Source organism: Triturus cristatus, chromosome 1_1, assembly GCF_964204655.1.
Source record: "Triturus cristatus chromosome 1_1, aTriCri1.1, whole genome shotgun sequence".
NCBI classification, from domain to species: Eukaryota; Metazoa; Chordata; class Amphibia; order Caudata; family Salamandridae; genus Triturus; species Triturus cristatus.
Window position 1 is genome coordinate 291506349 of NC_140579.1, and position 17496 is coordinate 291523844.

The following is a 17496-nucleotide window of genomic DNA, read 5'->3' on the forward strand; positions in this document are numbered from 1 at the left end:
CCAGAAACACACTCTTAGCACACAGGCAGCTGCTTCTCCTGCATTCCCATGCTAACTATTCAGCACTGTGTGGTATTTCAGATAGCAGTGTGTAACGCTAACACATTCAACATCACCAAGGCTCATTTCCTTTGCTCTAGTCTAATTACTCACCCAGGTTCCACATGCTCATGGTCTCAAGTAGCTGTTAGGACATATGCTCTTTTCTGCCTCTCTAAACTATAAGGAAAATGTGTCAGGCTGTTACAGTAATTATCACTTGCTCTACCACAGTAGTAAATGTGCTTTGAAATTGCCAATCAGATATCGTTTTCCGCCTAGAATCACACCATGAGTCTGTGTGCACACAGGAATTGTTGTCAGAGATTTAATTTGTGTTGCTCTTATTCTGTAAGACTTGCACTCGTAGGAAAGGGGCAGCTTGTTTTATTGAACTGTGATGGTTAGCATTCAGCACAAATCACTATCTCACAGATGAGAGGCAAATGGTAACACATTTGAAAACAGCAGGTAGATTTTCCTTCCACTCCTGCAATGGGTGAGGTAGTTCCTACATGTTCAAAACTCCAATTAATCCTTACCACAGGTGATCTTACATACATCTCTGCAGTCTTCATGCAGTTGTGCAAGCGTCCATGCAGATCTCTCTTGCACCTGACAATACACAGTCTCCAGAAACACACTCTTAGCACACAGGCAGTTGCTTCTCCTGCATTCCCATGCTTACTATTCAGCACTGTGTGGTATTTCAGATAGAGGTGTGCAACGCTAACACATTCAACATCACCAAGGCTCATTTCCTTTGCTCTTGTCTAATCACTCACCCAGGTTCCACATGCTCATGGTCTCAAGTAGCTGTTAGGACATGTGCTCTTTCCTGCCTCTCTAAACTATAAGCAAAATGTGTCAGGCTGTTACAGTAATTATCACTTGCTCTACCACAGTAGTAAATGTGCTTTGAAATTGCCAATCAAATATCGTTTTCTGCCTAGAATCACACCATGAGTCTGTGTGCACACAGGAATTGTTGTCAGAGATTTAATTTGTGTTGCTCTTGTTCTGTAAGACTTGCACTAGTAGGAAAGGGGCAGCTTGCTTTCTTGAACTGTGATGGTTAGCATTCAGCACAAATCACTATCTCACAGATGAGAGGCAAATGGTAACACATTTGAAAACAACAGGGTAGATTTTCCTTCCACTCCTGCAATGGGTGAGGTAGTTCCTACATGTTCAAAACTCCAATTAACCCTTACCACAGGTGATCTTACATACATCTCTGCAGTCTTCATGCAGTTGTGTAAGCGTCCATGCAGATCTCTCTTGCACCTGACAAAACACAGTCTCCAGAAACACACTCTTAGCACACAGGCAGCTGTTTCTCCTGCACTCCCATGCTTACTATTCAGCACTGTGTGGTATTTCAGATAGCAGTGTGTAACGCTAACACATTCAATATCACCAAGGCTCATTTCCTTTGCTCTAGGCTAATCACTCACCCAGGTTCCACATGCTCATGGTCTCAAGTAGCTGTTAGGACATGTGCTCTTTTCTGCCTCTCTAAACTATAAGGAAAATGTGTCAGGCTGTTACAGTAATTATCACTTGCTCTACCACAGTAGTAAATGTGCTCTGAAATTGCCAATCAAATATCGTTTTCTGCCTAGAATCACACCATGAGTCTGTGTGCACACAGGAATTGTTGTCAGAGATTTAATTCGTGTTGCTCTTGTTCTGTAAGACTTGCACTCGTAGGAAAGGGGCAGCTTGTTTTCTTGAACTGTGATGGTTAGCATTCAGCACAAATCACTATCTCACAGATGAGAGGCAAATGGTAACACATTTGAAAACAACAGGGTACATTTTCCTTCCACTCCTGCAATGGGTGAGGTAGTTCCTACATGTGCAAAACTCCAATTAACCCTTACCACAGGTGATCTTACATACATCTCTGCAGTCTTCATGCAGTTGTGCAAGCGTCCATGCAGATCTCTCTTGCACCTGACAATACACAGTCTCCAGAAACACACTATTAGCACACAGGCAGCTGCTTCTCCTGCATTCCCATGCTTACTATTCAGCACTGTGTGGTATTTCAGATAGAAGTGTGCAATGCTAACACATTCAACATCACCAAGGCTCATTTCCTTTGCTCTTGTCTAATCACTCACCCAGGTTCCACATGCTCATGGTCTCAAGTAGCTGTTAGGACATGTGCTCTTTTCTGCCTGTCTAAACTATAAGCAAAATGTGTCAGGCTGTTATAGTAATTATCACTTGCTCTACCACAGTAGTAAATGTGCTTTGAAATTGCCAATCAAATATCGTTTTCCGCCTAGAATCACACCATGAGTCTGTGTGCACACAGGAATTGTTGTCAGAGATTTAATTTGTGTTGCTCTTGTTCTGTAAGACTTGCACTCGTAGGAAAGGGGCAGCTTGCTTTCTTGAACTGTGATGGTTAGCATTTAGCACAAATCACTATCTCACAGATGAGAGGCAAATGGTAACACATTTGAAAACAACAGGGTAGATTTTCCATCCACTCCTGCAATGGGTGAGGTAGTTCCTACATGTTCAAAACTCCAATTAACCCTTACCACAGGTGATCTTACATACATCTCGTTAGTCTTCATGCAGTTGTGTAAGCGTCCATGCAGATCTCTCTTGCACCTGACAATACACAGTCTCCAGAAACACACTCTTAGCACACAGGCAGCTGCTTCTCCTGCATTCCCATGCTTACTATTCAGCACTGTGTGGTATTTCAGATAGCAGTGTGTAACGCTAACACATTCAACATCACCAAGGCTCATTTCCTTTGCTCTAGTCTAATCACTCACCCAGGTTCCACATGCTCATGGTCTCAAGTAGCTGTTAGGACATGTGCTCTTTTCTGCCTCTCTAAACTATAAGGAAAATGTGTCAGGCTGTTACAGTAATTATCACTTGCTCTACCACAGTGGTAAATGTGCTTTGAAATTGCCTATCAAATATCGTTTTCTGCCTAGAATCACACCATGAGTCTGTGTGCACACAGGAATTGTTGTGAGAGATTTAATTCGTGTTGCTCTTGTTCTGTAAGACTTGCACTCGTAGGAAAGTGGCAGCTTGTTTTCTTGAACTGTGATGGTTAGCATTCAGCACAAATCACTATCTCACAGATGAGAGGCAAATGGTAACACATTTGAAAACAACAGGGTAGATTTTCCTTCCACTCCTGCAATGGGTGAGGTAGTTCCTACATGTTCAAAACTCCAATTAACCCTTACCACAGGTGATCTTACATACATCTCTGCAGTCTTCATGCAGTTGTGTAAGCGTCCATGCAGATCTCTCTTGCACCTGACAATACACAGTCTCCAGAAACACACTCTTAGCACACAGGCAGCTGTTTCTCCTGCACTCCCATGCTTACTATTCAGCACTGTGTGGTATTTCAGATAGCAGTGTGTAACGCTAACACATTCAACATCACCAAGGCTCATTTCCTTTGCTCTAGTCTAATCACTCACCCAGGTTCCACATGCTCATGGTCTCAAGTAGCTGTTAGGACATGTGCTCTTTTCTGCCTCTCTAAACTATAAGGAAAATGTGTCAGGCTGTTACATTAATTATCACTTGCTCTACCACAGTAGTAAATGTGCTTTGAAATTGCCAATCAAATATCGTTTTCCGCCTAGAATCACACCATGAGTCTGTGTGCACACAGGAATTGTTGTCAGAGATTTAATTTGTGTTGCTCTTGTTCTGTAAGACTTGCACTCGTAGGAAAGGGGCAGCTTGCTTTTTTGAACTGTGATGGTTAGCATTCAGCACAAATCACTATCTCACAGATGAGAGGCAAATGGTAACACATTTGAAAACAACAGGGTAGATTTTCCTTCCACTCCTGCAATGGGTGAGGTAGTTCCTACATGTTCAAAACTCCAATTAACCCTTACCACAGGTGATCTTACATACATCACTGCAGTCTTCATGCAGTTGTGTAAGCGTCCATGCAGATCTCTCTTGCACCTGACAATACACAGTCTCCAGAAACACACTCTTAGCACACAGGCAGCTGCTTCTGCATTCCCATGCTTACTATTCAGCACTGTGTGGTATTTCAGATAGCAGTGTGTAACGCTAACACATTCAACATCACCAAGGCTCATTTCCTTTGCTCTAGGCTAATCACTCACCCAGGTTCCACATGCTCATGGTCTCAAATAGCTGTTAGGACATGTGTTCTTTTCTGCCTCTCTAAACTATAAGGAAAATGTGTCAGGCTGTTACAGTAATTATCACTTGCTCTACCACAGTAGTAAATGTGCTCTGAAATTGCCAATCAAATATCGTTTTCTGCCTAGAATCACACCATGAGTCTGTGTGCACACAGGAATTGTTGTCAGAGATTTAATTCGTGTTGCTCTTGTTCTGTACGACTTGCACTCGTAGGAAAGGGGCAGCTTGTTTTCTTGAACTGTGATGGTTAGCATTCAGCACAAATCACTATCTCACAGATGAGAGGCAAATGGTAACACATTTGAAAACAACAGGGTACATTTTCCTTCCACTCCTGCAATGGGTGAGGTAGTTCCTACATGTTCAAAACTCCAATTAACCCTTACCACAGGTGATCTTACATACATCTCTGCAGTCTTCATGCAGTTGTGCAAGCGTCCATGCAGATCTCTCTTGCACCTGACAATACACAGTCTCCAGAAACACACTCTTAGCACACAGGCAGTTGCTTCTCCTGCATTCCCATGCTTACTATTCAGCACTGTGTGTTATTTCAGATAGAAGTGTGCAACGCTAACACATTCAACATCACCAAGGCTCATTTCCTTTGCTCTTGTCTAATCACTCACCCAGGTTCCACATGCTCATGGTCTCAAGTAGCTGTTAGGACATGTGCTCTTTCCTGCCTCTCTAAACTATAAGCAAAATGTGTCAGGCTGTTACAGTAACTATCACTTGCTCTACCACAGTAGTAAATGTGCTTTGAAATTGCCAATCAAATATCGTTTTCTGCCTAGAATCACACCATGAGTCTGTGTGCACACAGGAATTGCTGTCAGAGATTTAATTTGTGTTGCTCTTGTTCTGTAAGACTTGCACTCGTAGGAAAGGGGCAGCTTGTTTTCTTGAACTGTGATGGTTAGCATTCAGCACAAATCACTATCTCACAGATGAGAGGCAAATGTTAACACATTTGAAAACAACAGGGTAGGTTTTCCTTCCACTCCTGCAATGGGTGAGGTAGTTCCTACATGTTCAAAACTCCATTTAACCCTTACCACAGGTGATCTTACATACATCTCTGCAGTCTTCATGCAGTTGTGTAAGCGTCCATGCAGAACTCTCTTGCACCTGACAATACACAGTCACCAGAAACACAATCGTAGCACACAGGTAGCTGCTTCTCCTGTATTCCCATGCTTACTATTCAGCACTGTGTGGTATTTCAGATAGCAGTGTGTAACGCTAACACATTCAACATCACCAAGGCTCATTTCCTTTGCTCTAGTCTAATCACTCACCCAGGTTCCACATGCTCATGGTCTCAAGCAGCTGCTAGGACATGTGCTCTTTTCTGCCTCTCTAAACTATAATGAAAATGTGTCAGGCTGTTACAGTAATTATCACTTGCTCTACCACAGTGGTAAATGTGCTTTGAAATTGCCTATCAAATATCGTTTTCTGCCTAGAATCACACCATGAGTCTGTGTGCACACAGGAATTGTTGTCAGAGATTTAATTGGTGTTGCTCTTGTTCTGTAAGACTTGCACTCGTAGGAAAGGGGCAGCTTGCTTTCTTGAACTGTGATGGTTAGGATTCAGCACAAATCACTATCTCACAGATGAGAGGCAAATGGTAACACATTTGAAAACAACAGGGTAGATTTTCCTTCCACTCCTGCAATGGGTGAGGTAGTTCCTACATGTTCAAAACTCCAATTAACCCTTACCACAGGTGATCTTACATATATCTCTGCAGTCTTCATGCAGTTGTGTAAGCGTCCATGCAGATCTCTCTTGCACCTGACAATACACAGTCTCCAGAAACACACTCTTAGCACACAGGCAGCTGTTTCTCCTGCATTCCATGCTTACTATTCAGCACTGTGTGGTATTTCAGATAGCAGTGTGTAACGCTAACACATTCAACATCACCAAGGCTCATTTCCTTTGCTCTAGGTTAATCACTCACCCAGGTTCCACATGCTCATGGTCTCAAGTAGCTGTTAGGACATGTGCTCTTTTCTGCGTCTCTAAACTATAAGGAAAATGTGTCAGGCTGTTACAGTAATTATCACTTGCTCTACCACAGTAGTAAATGTGCTCTGAAATTGCCAATCAAATATCGTTTTCTGCCTAGAATCACACCATGAGTCTGTGTGCACACAGGAATTGTTGTCAGAGATTTAATTCGTGTTGCTCTTGTTCTGTAAGATTTGCACTCGTAGGAAAGGGGCAGCTTGTTTTCTTGAACTGTGATGGTTCGCATTCAGCACAAATCACTATCTCACAGATGAGAGGCAAATGGTAACACATTTGAAAACAGCAGGGTAGATTTTCCTTCACCTCCTGCAATGGGTGAGGTAGTTCCTACATGTTCAAAACTCCAATTAATCCTTACCACAGGTGATCTTACATACATCTCTGCAGTCTTCATGCAGTTGTGCAAGCGTCCATGCAGATCTCTCTTGCACCTGACAATACACAGTCTCCAGAAACACACTCTTAGCACACAGGCAGCTGCTTCTCCTGCATTCCGATGCTTACTATTCAGCACTGTGAGGTATTTCAGATAGCAGTGTGTAATGCTAACACATTCAACATCACCAAGGCTCATTTCCTTTGCTCTAGTCTAATCACTCACCCAGGTTCCACATGCTCATGGTCTAAAGTAGCTGTTAGGACATGTGCTCTTTTCTGCCTCTCTAAACTATAAGGAAAATGTGTGAGGGTGTTACAGTAATTATCACTTGCTCTACCACAGTGGTAAATGTGCTTTGAAATTGCCAATCAAATATCGTTTTCTGCCTAGAATCACACCATGAGTCTGTGTGCACACAGGAATTGTTGTCAGAGATTTAATTTGTGTTGCTCTTGTTCTGTAAGACTTGCACTCGTAGGAAAGGGGCAGCTTGTTTTCTTGAAGTGTGATGGTTAGCATTCAGCACAAATCACTATCTCACAGATGAGAGGCAAATGGTAACACATTTTTAAACAACAGGGTACATTTTCCTTCCACTCCTGCAATGGGTGAGGTTGTTCCTAAATGTTCAAAACTCCAATTAACCCTTACCACAGGTGATCTTACATACATCTCTGCAGTCTTCATGCAGTTGTGCAAGCGTCCATGCAGATCTCTCTTGCACCTGACAATACACAGTCTCCAGAAACACACTATTAGCACACAGGCAGCTGCTTCTCCTGCATTCCCATGCTTACTATTCATCACTGTGTGGTATTTCAGATAGAAGTGTGCAACGCTAACACATTCAACATCACCAAGGCTCATTTCCTTTGCTCTTGTCTAATCACTCACCCAGGTTCCACATGCTCATGGTCTCAAGTAGCTGTTAGGACATGTGCTCTTTCCTGCCTCTCTAAACTATAAGCAAAATGTGTCAGGCTGTTACAGTAATTATCACTTGCTCTACCACAGTAGTAAATGTGCTTTGAAATTGCCAATCAAATATCGTTTTCCGCCTAGAATCACACCATGAGTCTGTGTGCACACAGGAATTGTTGTCAGAGATTTAATTTGTGTTGCTCTTGTTCTGTAAGACTTGCACTCGTAGGAAAGGGGCAGCTTGCTTTCTTGAACTGTGATGGTTAGCATTCAGCACAAATCACTATATCACAGATGAGAGGCAAATGGTAACACATTTGAAAACAACAGGGTAGATTTTCCTTCCACTCCTGCAATGGGTGAGGTAGTTCCTACATGTTCAAAACTCCAATTAACCCTTACCACAGGTGATCTTACATATATCTCTGCAGTCTTCATGCAGTTGTGTAAGCGTCCATGCAGATCTCTCTTGCACCTGACAATACACAGTCTCCAGAAACACACTCTTAGCACACAGGCAGCTGCTTCTCCTGCATTCCCATGCTTACTATTCAGCACTGTGTGGTATTTCAGATAGCAGTGTGTAACGCTAACACATTCAACATCACCAAGGCTCATTTCCTTTGCTCTAGGCTAATCACTCACCCAGGTTCCACATGCTCATGGTCTCAAGTAGCTGTTAGGACATGTGCTCTTTTCTGCCTCTCTAAACTATAAGGAAAATGTGTCAGGCTGTTACAGCAATTATCACTTGCTCTACCACAGTGGTAAATGTGCTTGGAAATTGCCAATCAAATATCGTTTTCTGCCTAGAATCACAACATGAGTCTGTGTGCACACAGGAATTGTTGTCAGAGATTTAATTCGTGTTGCTCTTGTTCTGTAAGACTTGCACTCGTAGGAAAGGGGCAGCTTGCTTTTTTGAACTGTGATGGTTAGCATTCAGCACAAATCACTATCTCACAGATGAGAGGCCAATGGTAACACATTTGAAAACAACAGGGTAGATTTCCCTTCCACTCCTGCAATTTGTGAGGTAGTTCCTACATGTTCAAAACTCCAATTAACCCTTACCACAGGTGATCTTACATACATCACTGCAGTCTTCATGCAGTTGTGTAAGCGTCCATGCAGATCTCTCTTGCACCTGACAATACACAGTCTCCAGAAACACACTCTTAGCACACAGGCAGCTGCTTCTGCATTCCCATGCTTACTATTCAGCACTGTGTGGTATTTCAGATAGCAGTGTGTAACGCTAACACATTCAACATTACCAAGGCTCATTTCCTTTGCTCTAGTCTAATCACTCACCCAGGTTCCACATGCTCATGGTCTCAAGTAGCTGTTAGGACATGTGCTCTTTTCTGCGTCTCTAAACTATAAGGAAAATGTGTCAGGCTGTTACAGTAATTATCACTTGCTCTACCACAGTAGTAAATGTGCTCTGAAATTGCCAATCAAATATCGTTTTCTGCCTAGAATCACACCATGAGTCTGTGTGCACACAGGAATTGTTGTCAGAGATTTAATTCGTGTTGCTCTTGTTCTGTAAGATTTGCACTCGTAGGAAAGGGGCAGCTTGTATCCTTGAACTGTGATGGTTCGCATTCAGCACAAATCACTATCTCACAGATGAGAGGCAAATGGTAACACATTTGAAAACAGCAGGGTAGATTTTCCTTCACCTCCTGCAATGGGTGAGGTAGTTCCTACATGTTCAAAACTCCAATTAATCCTTACCACAGGTGATCTTACATACATCTCTGCAGTCTTCATGCAGTTGTGCAAGCGTCCATGCAGATCTCTCTTGCACCTGACAATACACAGTCTCCAGAAACACACTCTTAGCACACAGGCAGCTGCTTCTCCTGCATTCCGATGCTTACTATTCAGCACTGTGAGGTATTTCAGATAGCAGTGTGTAATGCTAACACATTCAACATCACCAAGGCTCATTTCCTTTGCTCTAGTCTAATCACTCACCCAGGTTCCACATGCTCATGGTCTAAAGTAGCTGTTAGGACATGTGCTCTTTTCTGCCTCTCTAAACTATAAGGAAAATGTGTGAGGGTGTTACAGTAATTATCACTTGCTCTACCACAGTGGTAAATGTGCTTTGAAATTGCCAATCAAATATCGTTTTCTGCCTAGAATCACACCATGAGTCTGTGTGCACACAGGAATTGTTGTCAGAGATTTAATTCGTGTTGCTCTTGTTCTGTAAGACTTGCACTCGTAGGAAAGGGGCAGCTTGTTTTCTTGAAGTGTGATGGTTAGCATTCAGCACAAATCACTATCTCACAGATGGGAGGCAAATGGTAACACATTTTTAAACAACAGGGTACATTTTCCTTCCACTCCTGCAATGGGTGAGGTTGTTCCTAAATGTTCAAAACTCCAATTAACCCTTACCACAGGTGATCTTACATACATCTCTGCAGTCTTCATGCAGTTGTGCAAGCGTCCATGCAGATCTCTCTTGCACCTGACAATACACAGTCTCCAGAAACACACTATTAGCACACAGGCAGCTGCTTCTCCTGCATTCCCATGCTTACTATTCATCACTGTGTGGTATTTCAGATAGAAGTGTGCAACGCTAACACATTCAACATCACCAAGGCTCATTTCCTTTGCTCTTGTCTAATCACTCATCCAGGTTCCACATGCTCATGGTCTCAAGTAGCTGTTAGGACATGTGCTCTTTCCTGCCTCTCTAAACTATAAGCAAAATGTGTCAGGCTGTTACAGTAATTATCACTTGCTCTACCACAGTAGTAAATGTGCTTTGAAATTGCCAATCAAATATCGTTTTCCGCCTAGAATCACACCATGAGTCTGTGTGCACACAGGAATTGTTGTCAGAGATTTAATTCGTGTTGCTCTTGTTCTGTAAGACTTGCACTCGTAGGAAAGGGGCAGCTTGCTTTCTTGAACTGTGATGGTTAGCATTCAGCACAAATCACTATATCACATATGAGAGGCAAATGGTAACACATTTGAAAACAACAGGGTAGATTTTCCTTCCACTCCTGCAATGGGTGAGGTAGTTCCTACATGTTCAAAACTCCAATTAACCCTTACCACAGGTGATCTTACATATATCTCTGCAGTCTTCATGCAGTTGTGTAAGCGTCCATGCAGATCTCTCTTGCACCTGACAATACACAGTCTCCAGAAACACACTCTTAGCACACAGGCAGCTGCTTCTCCTGCATTCCCATGCTTACTATTCAGCACTGTGTGGTATTTCAGATAGCAGTGTGTAACACTAACACATTCAACATCACCAAGGCTCATTTCCTTTGCTCTAGGCTAATCACTCACCCAGGTTCCACATGCTCATGGTCTCAAGTAGCTGTTAGGACATGTGCTCTTTTCTGCCTCTCTAAACTATAAGGAAAATGTGTCAGGCTGTTACAGTAATTATCACTTGCTCTACCACAGTGGTAAATGTGCTTGGAAATTGCCAATCAAATATCGTTTTCTGCCTAGAATCACAACATGAGTCTGTGTGCACACAGGAATTGTTGTCAGAGATTTAATTCGTGTTGCTCTTGTTCTGTAAGACTTGCACTCGTAGGAAAGGGGCAGCTTGCTTTTTTGAACTGTGATGGTTAGCATTCAGCACAAATCACTATCTCACAGATGAGAGGCCAATGGTAACACATTTGAAAACAACAGGGTAGATTTCCCTTCCACTCCTGCAATTTGTGAGGTAGTTCCTACATGTTCAAAACTCCAATTAACCCTTACCACAGGTGATCTTACATACATCACTGCAGTCTTCATGCAGTTGTGTAAGCGTCCATGCAGATCTCTCTTGCACCTGACAATACACAGTCTCCAGAAACACACTCTTAGCACACAGGCAGCTGCTTCTGCATTCCCATGCTTACTATTCAGCACTGTGTGGTATTTCAGATAGCAGTGTGTAACGCTAACACATTCAACATCACCAAGGCTCATTTCCTTTGCTCTAGGCTAATCACTCACCCAGGTTCCACATGCTCATGGTCTCAAGTAGCTGTTAGGACATGTGTTCTTTTCTGCCTCTCTAAACTATAAGGAAAATGTGTCAGGCTGTTACAGTAATTATCACTTGCTCTACCACAGTAGTAAATGTGCTCTGAAATTGCCAATCAAATATCGTTTTCTGCCTAGAATCACACCATGAGTCTGTGTGCACACAGGAATTGTTGTCAGAGATTTAATTTGTGTTGCTCTTGTTCTGTACGACTTGCACTCGTAGGAAAGGGGCAGCTTGTTTTCTTGAACTGTGATGGTTAGCATTCAGCACAAATCACTATCTCACAGATGAGAGGCAAATGGTAACACATTTGAAAACAACAGGGTACATTTTCCTTCCTCTCCTGCAATGGGTGAGGTAGTTCCTACATGTTCAAAACTCCAATTAACCCTTACCACAGGTGATCTTACATACATCTCTGCAGTCTTCATGCAGTTGTGCAAGCGTCCATGCAGATCTCTCTTGCACCTGACAATACACAGTCTCCAGAAACACACTCTTAGCACACAGGCAGTTGCTTCTCCTGCATTCCCATGCTTACTATTCAGCACTGTGTGGTATTTCAGATAGAAGTGTGCAACGCTAACACATTCAACATCACCAAGGCTCATTTCCTTTGCTCTTGTCTAATCACTCACCCAGGTTCCACATGCTCATGGTCTCAAGTAGCTGTTAGGACATGTGCTCTTTCCTGCCTCTCTAAACTATAAGCAAAATGTGTCAGGCTGTTACAGTAATTATCACTTGCTCTACCACAGTAGTAAATGTGCTTTGAAATTGCCAATCAAATATCGTTTTCTGCCTAGAATCACACCATGAGTCTGTGTGCACACAGGAATTGCTGTCAGCGATTTAATTTGTGTTGCTCTTGTTCTGTAAGACTTGCACTCGTAGGAAAGGGGCAGCTTGTTTTCTTGAACTGTGATGGTTAGCATTCAGCACAAATCACTATCTCACAGATGAAAGGCAAATGTTAACACATTTGAAAACAACAGGGTAGATTTTCCTTCCACTCCTGCAATGGGTGAGGTAGTTCCTACATGTTCAAAACTCCATTTAACCCTTACCACAGGTGATCTTACATACATCTCTGCAGTCTTCATGCAGTTGTGTAAGCGTCCATGCAGAACTCTCTTGCACCTGACAATACACAGTCACCAGAAACACAATCGTAGCACACAGGTAGCTGCTTCTCCTGCATTCCCATGCTTACTATTCAGCACTGTGTGGTATTTCAGATAGCAGTGTGTAACGCTAACACATTCAACATCACCAAGGCTCATTTCCTTTGCTCTAGTCTAATCACTCACCCAGGTTCCACATGCTCATGGTCTCAAGCAGCTGCTAGGACATGTGATCTTTTCTGCCTCTCTAAACTATAATGAAAATGTGTCAGGCTGTTACAGTAATTATCACTTGCTCTACCACAGTGGTAAATGTGCTTTGAAATTGCCTATCAAATATCGTTTTCTGCCTAGAATCACACAATGAGTCTGTGTGCACACAGGAATTGTTGTCAGAGATTTAATTGGTGTTGCTCTTGTTCTGTAAGACTTGCACTCGTAGGAAAGGGGCAGCTTGCTTTCTTGAACTGTGATGGTTAGGATTCAGCACAAATCACTATCTCACAGATGAGAGGCAAATGGTAACACATTTGAAAACAACAGGGTAGATTTTCCTTCCACTCCTGCAATGGGTGAGGTAGTTCCTACATGTTCAAAACTCCAATTAACCCTTACCACAGGTGATCTTACATACATCTCTGCAGTCTTCATGCAGTTGTGTAAGCGTCCATGCAGATCTCTCTTGCACCTGACAATACACAGTCTCCAGAAACACACTCTTAGCACACAGGCAGCTGTTTCTCCTGCACTCCCATGCTTACTATTCAGCACTGTGTGGTATTTCAGATAGCAGTGTATAACGATAACACATTCAACATCACCAAGGCTCATTTCCTTTGCTCTAGTCTAATCACTCACCCAGGTTCCACATGCTCATGGTCTCAAGTAGCTGTTAGGACATGTGCTCTTTTCTGCCTCTCTAAACTATAAGGAAAATGTGTCAGGCTGTTACAGTAATTATCACTTGCTCTACCACAGTAGTAAATGTGCTTTGAAATTGCCAATCAAATATCGTTTTCCGCCTAGAATCACACCATGAGTCTGTGTGCACACAGGAATTGTTGTCAGAGATTTAATTCGTGTTGCTCTTGTTCTGTAAGATTTGCACTCGTAGGAAAGGGGCAGCTTGTTTTCTTGAACTGTGATGGTTCGCATTCAGCACAAATCACTATCTCACAGATGAGAGGCAAATGGTAACACATTTGAAAACAGCAGGGTAGATTTTCCTTCACCTCCTGCAATGGGTGAGGTAGTTCCTACATGTTCAAAACTCCAATTAACCCTTACCACAGGTGATCTTACATATATCTCTGCAGTCTTCATGCAGTTGTGTAAGCGTCCATGCAGATCTCTCTTGCACCTGACAATACACAGTCTCCAGAAACACACTCTTAGCACACAGGCAGCTGCTTCTCCTGCATTCCCATGCTTACTATTCAGCACTGTGTGGTATTTCAGATAGCAGTGTGTAACGCTAACACATTCAACATCACCAAGGCTCATTTCCTTTGCTCTAGGCTAATCACTCACCCAGGTTCCACATGCTCATGGTCTCAAGTAGCTGTTAGGACATGTGCTCTTTTCTGCCTCTCTAAACTATAAGGAAAATGTGTCAGGCTGTTACAGTAATTATCACTTGCTCTACCACAGTGGTAAATGTGCTTTGAAATTGCCAATCAAATATCGTTTTCTGCCTAGAATCACACCATGAGTCTGTGTGCACACAGGAATTGTTGTCAGAGATTTAATTCGTGTTGCTCTTGTTCTGTAAGACTTGCACTCGTAGGAAAGGGGCAGCTTGTTTTCTTGAAGTGTGATGGTTAGCATTCAGCACAAATCACTATCTCACAGATGAGAGGCAAATGGTAACACATTTGAAAACAACAGGGTACATTTTCCTTCCACTCCTGCAATGGGTGAGGTTGTTCCTACATGTTCAAAACTCCAATTAACCCTTACCACAGGTGATCTTACATACATCTCTGCAGTCTTCATGCAGTTGTGCAAGCGTCCATGCAGATCTCTCTTGCACCTGACAATACACAGTCTCCAGAAACACACTATTAGCACACAGGCAGCTGCTTCTCCTGCATTCCCATGCTTACTATTCAGCACTGTGTGGTATTTCAGATAGAAGTGTGCAACGCTAACACATTCAACATCACCAAGGCTCATTTCCTTTGCTCTTGTCTAATCACTCACCCAGGTTCCACATGCTCATGGTCTCAAGTAGCTGTTAGGACATGTGCTCTTTCCTGCCTCTCTAAACTATAAGCAAAATGTGTCAGGCTGTTACAGTAATTATCACTTGCTCTACCACAGTAGTAAATGTGCTTTGAAATAGCCAATCAAATATCGTTTTCCGCCTAGAATCACACCATGAGTCTGTGTGCACACAGGAATTGTTGTCAGAGATTTAATTCGTGTTGCTCTTGTTCTGTAAGACTTGCACTCGTAGGAAAGGGGCAGCTTGCTTTCTTGAACTGTGATGGTTAGCATTCAGCACAAATCACTATCTCACAGATGAGAGGCAAATGGTAACACATTTGAAAACAACAGGGTAGATTTTCCTTCCACTCCTGCAATGGGTGAGGTAGTTCCTACATGTTCAAAACTCCAATTAACCCTTACCACAGGTGATCCTACATACATCTTTGCAGTCTTCATGCAGTTGTGTAAGCGTCCATGCAGATCTCTCTTGCACCTGACAATACACAGTCTCCAGAATCACACTCTTAGCACACAGGCAGCTGCTTCTCCTGCATTCCCATGCTTACTATTCAGCACTGTGTGGTATTTCAGATAGCAGTGTTTAACGCTAACACATTCAACATCACCAAGGCTCATTTCCTTTGCTCTAGTCTAATCACTCACCCAGGTTCCACATGCTCATGGTCTCAAGTAGCTGTTAGGACATATGCTCTTTTCTGCCTCTCTAAACTATAAGGAAAATGTGTCAGGCTGTTACAGTAATTATCACTTGCTCTACCACAGTAGTAAATGTGCTTTGAAATTGCCAATCAAATATCGTTTTCCGCCTAGCATCACACCATGAGTCTGTGTGCACACAGGAGTTGTTGTCAGAGATTTAATTCGTGTTGCTCTTGTTCTGTAAGACTTGCACTCGTAGGAAAGGGGCAGCTTGTTTTCTTGAACTGTGATGGTTAGCATTCAGCACAAATCACTATCTCACAGATGAGAGGCAAATGGTAACACATTTGAAAACAGCAGGTAGATTTTCCTTCCACTCCTGCAATGGGTGAGGTAGTTCCTACATGTTCAAAACTCCAATTAATCCTTACCACAGGTGATCTTACATACATCTCTGCAGTCTTCATGCAGTTGTGCAAGCGTCCATGCAGATCTCTCTTGCACCTGACAATACACAGTCTCCAGAAACACACTCTTAGCACACAGGCAGCTGCTTCTCCTGCATTCCCATGCTTACTATTCAGCACTGTGTGGTATTTCAGATAGCAGTGTGTAACGCTAACACATTCAACATTACCAAGGCTCATTTCCTTTGCTCTAGTCTAATCACTCACCCAGGTTCCACATGCTCATGGTCTCAAGTAGCTGTTAGGACATGTGCTCTTTTCTGCCTCTCTAAACTATAAGCAAAATGTGTCAGGCTGTTACAGTAATTATCACTTGCTCTACCACAGTAGTAAATGTGCTTTGAAATTGCCAATCAAATATCGTTTTCTGCCTAGAATCATACCATGAGTCTGTGTGCACACAGGAATTGTTGTCAGAAATTTAATTTGTGTTGCTCTTGTTCTGTAAGACTTGCACTCGTAGGAAAGGGGCAGCTTGCTTTCTTGAACTGTGATGGTTAGCATTCAGCACAAATCACTATCTCACAGATGAGAGGCAAATGGTAACACATTTGAAAACAACAGGGTAGATTTTCCTTCCACTCCTGCAATGGGTGAGGTAGTTCCTACATGTTCAAAACTCCAATTAACCCTTACCACAGGTGATCTTACATACATCTTTGCAGTCTTCATGCAGTTGTGTAAGCGTCCATGCAGATCTCTCTTCCACCTGACAATACACAGTCTCCAGAAACACACTCTTAGCACACAGGCAGCTGCTTCTCCTGCATTCCCATGCTTACTATTCAGCACTGTGTGGTATTTCAGATAGCAGTGTGTAACGCTAACACATTCAACATCACCAAGGCTCATTTCCTTTGCTCTAGTCTAATCACTCACCCAGGTTCCACATGGTCATGGTCTCAAGTAGCTGTTAGGACATATGCTCTTTTCTGCCTCTCTAAACTATAAGGAAAATGTGTCAGGCTGTTACAGTAATTATCACTTGCTCTACCAGAGTAGTAAATGTGCTTTGAAATTGCCAATCAAATATCGTTTTCCGCCTAGAATCACACCATGAGTCTGTGTGCACACAGGAATTGTTGTCAGAGATTTAATTCGTGTTGCTCTTGTTCTGTAAGACTGACTTGCACTCGTAGGAAAGGGGCAGCTTGTTTTCTTGAACTGTGATGGTTAGCATTCAGCACAAATCACTATCTCACAGATGAGAGGCAAATGGTAACACATTTGAAAACAGCAGGTAGATTTTCCTTCCACTCCTGCAACGGGTGAGGTAGTTCCTACATGTTCAAAACTCCAATTAATCCTTACCACAGGTGATCTTACATACATCTCTGCAGTCTTCATGCAGTTGTGCAAGCGTCCATGCAGATCTCACTTGCACCTGACAATACACAGTCTCCAGAAACACACTCTTAGCACACAGGCAGCTGC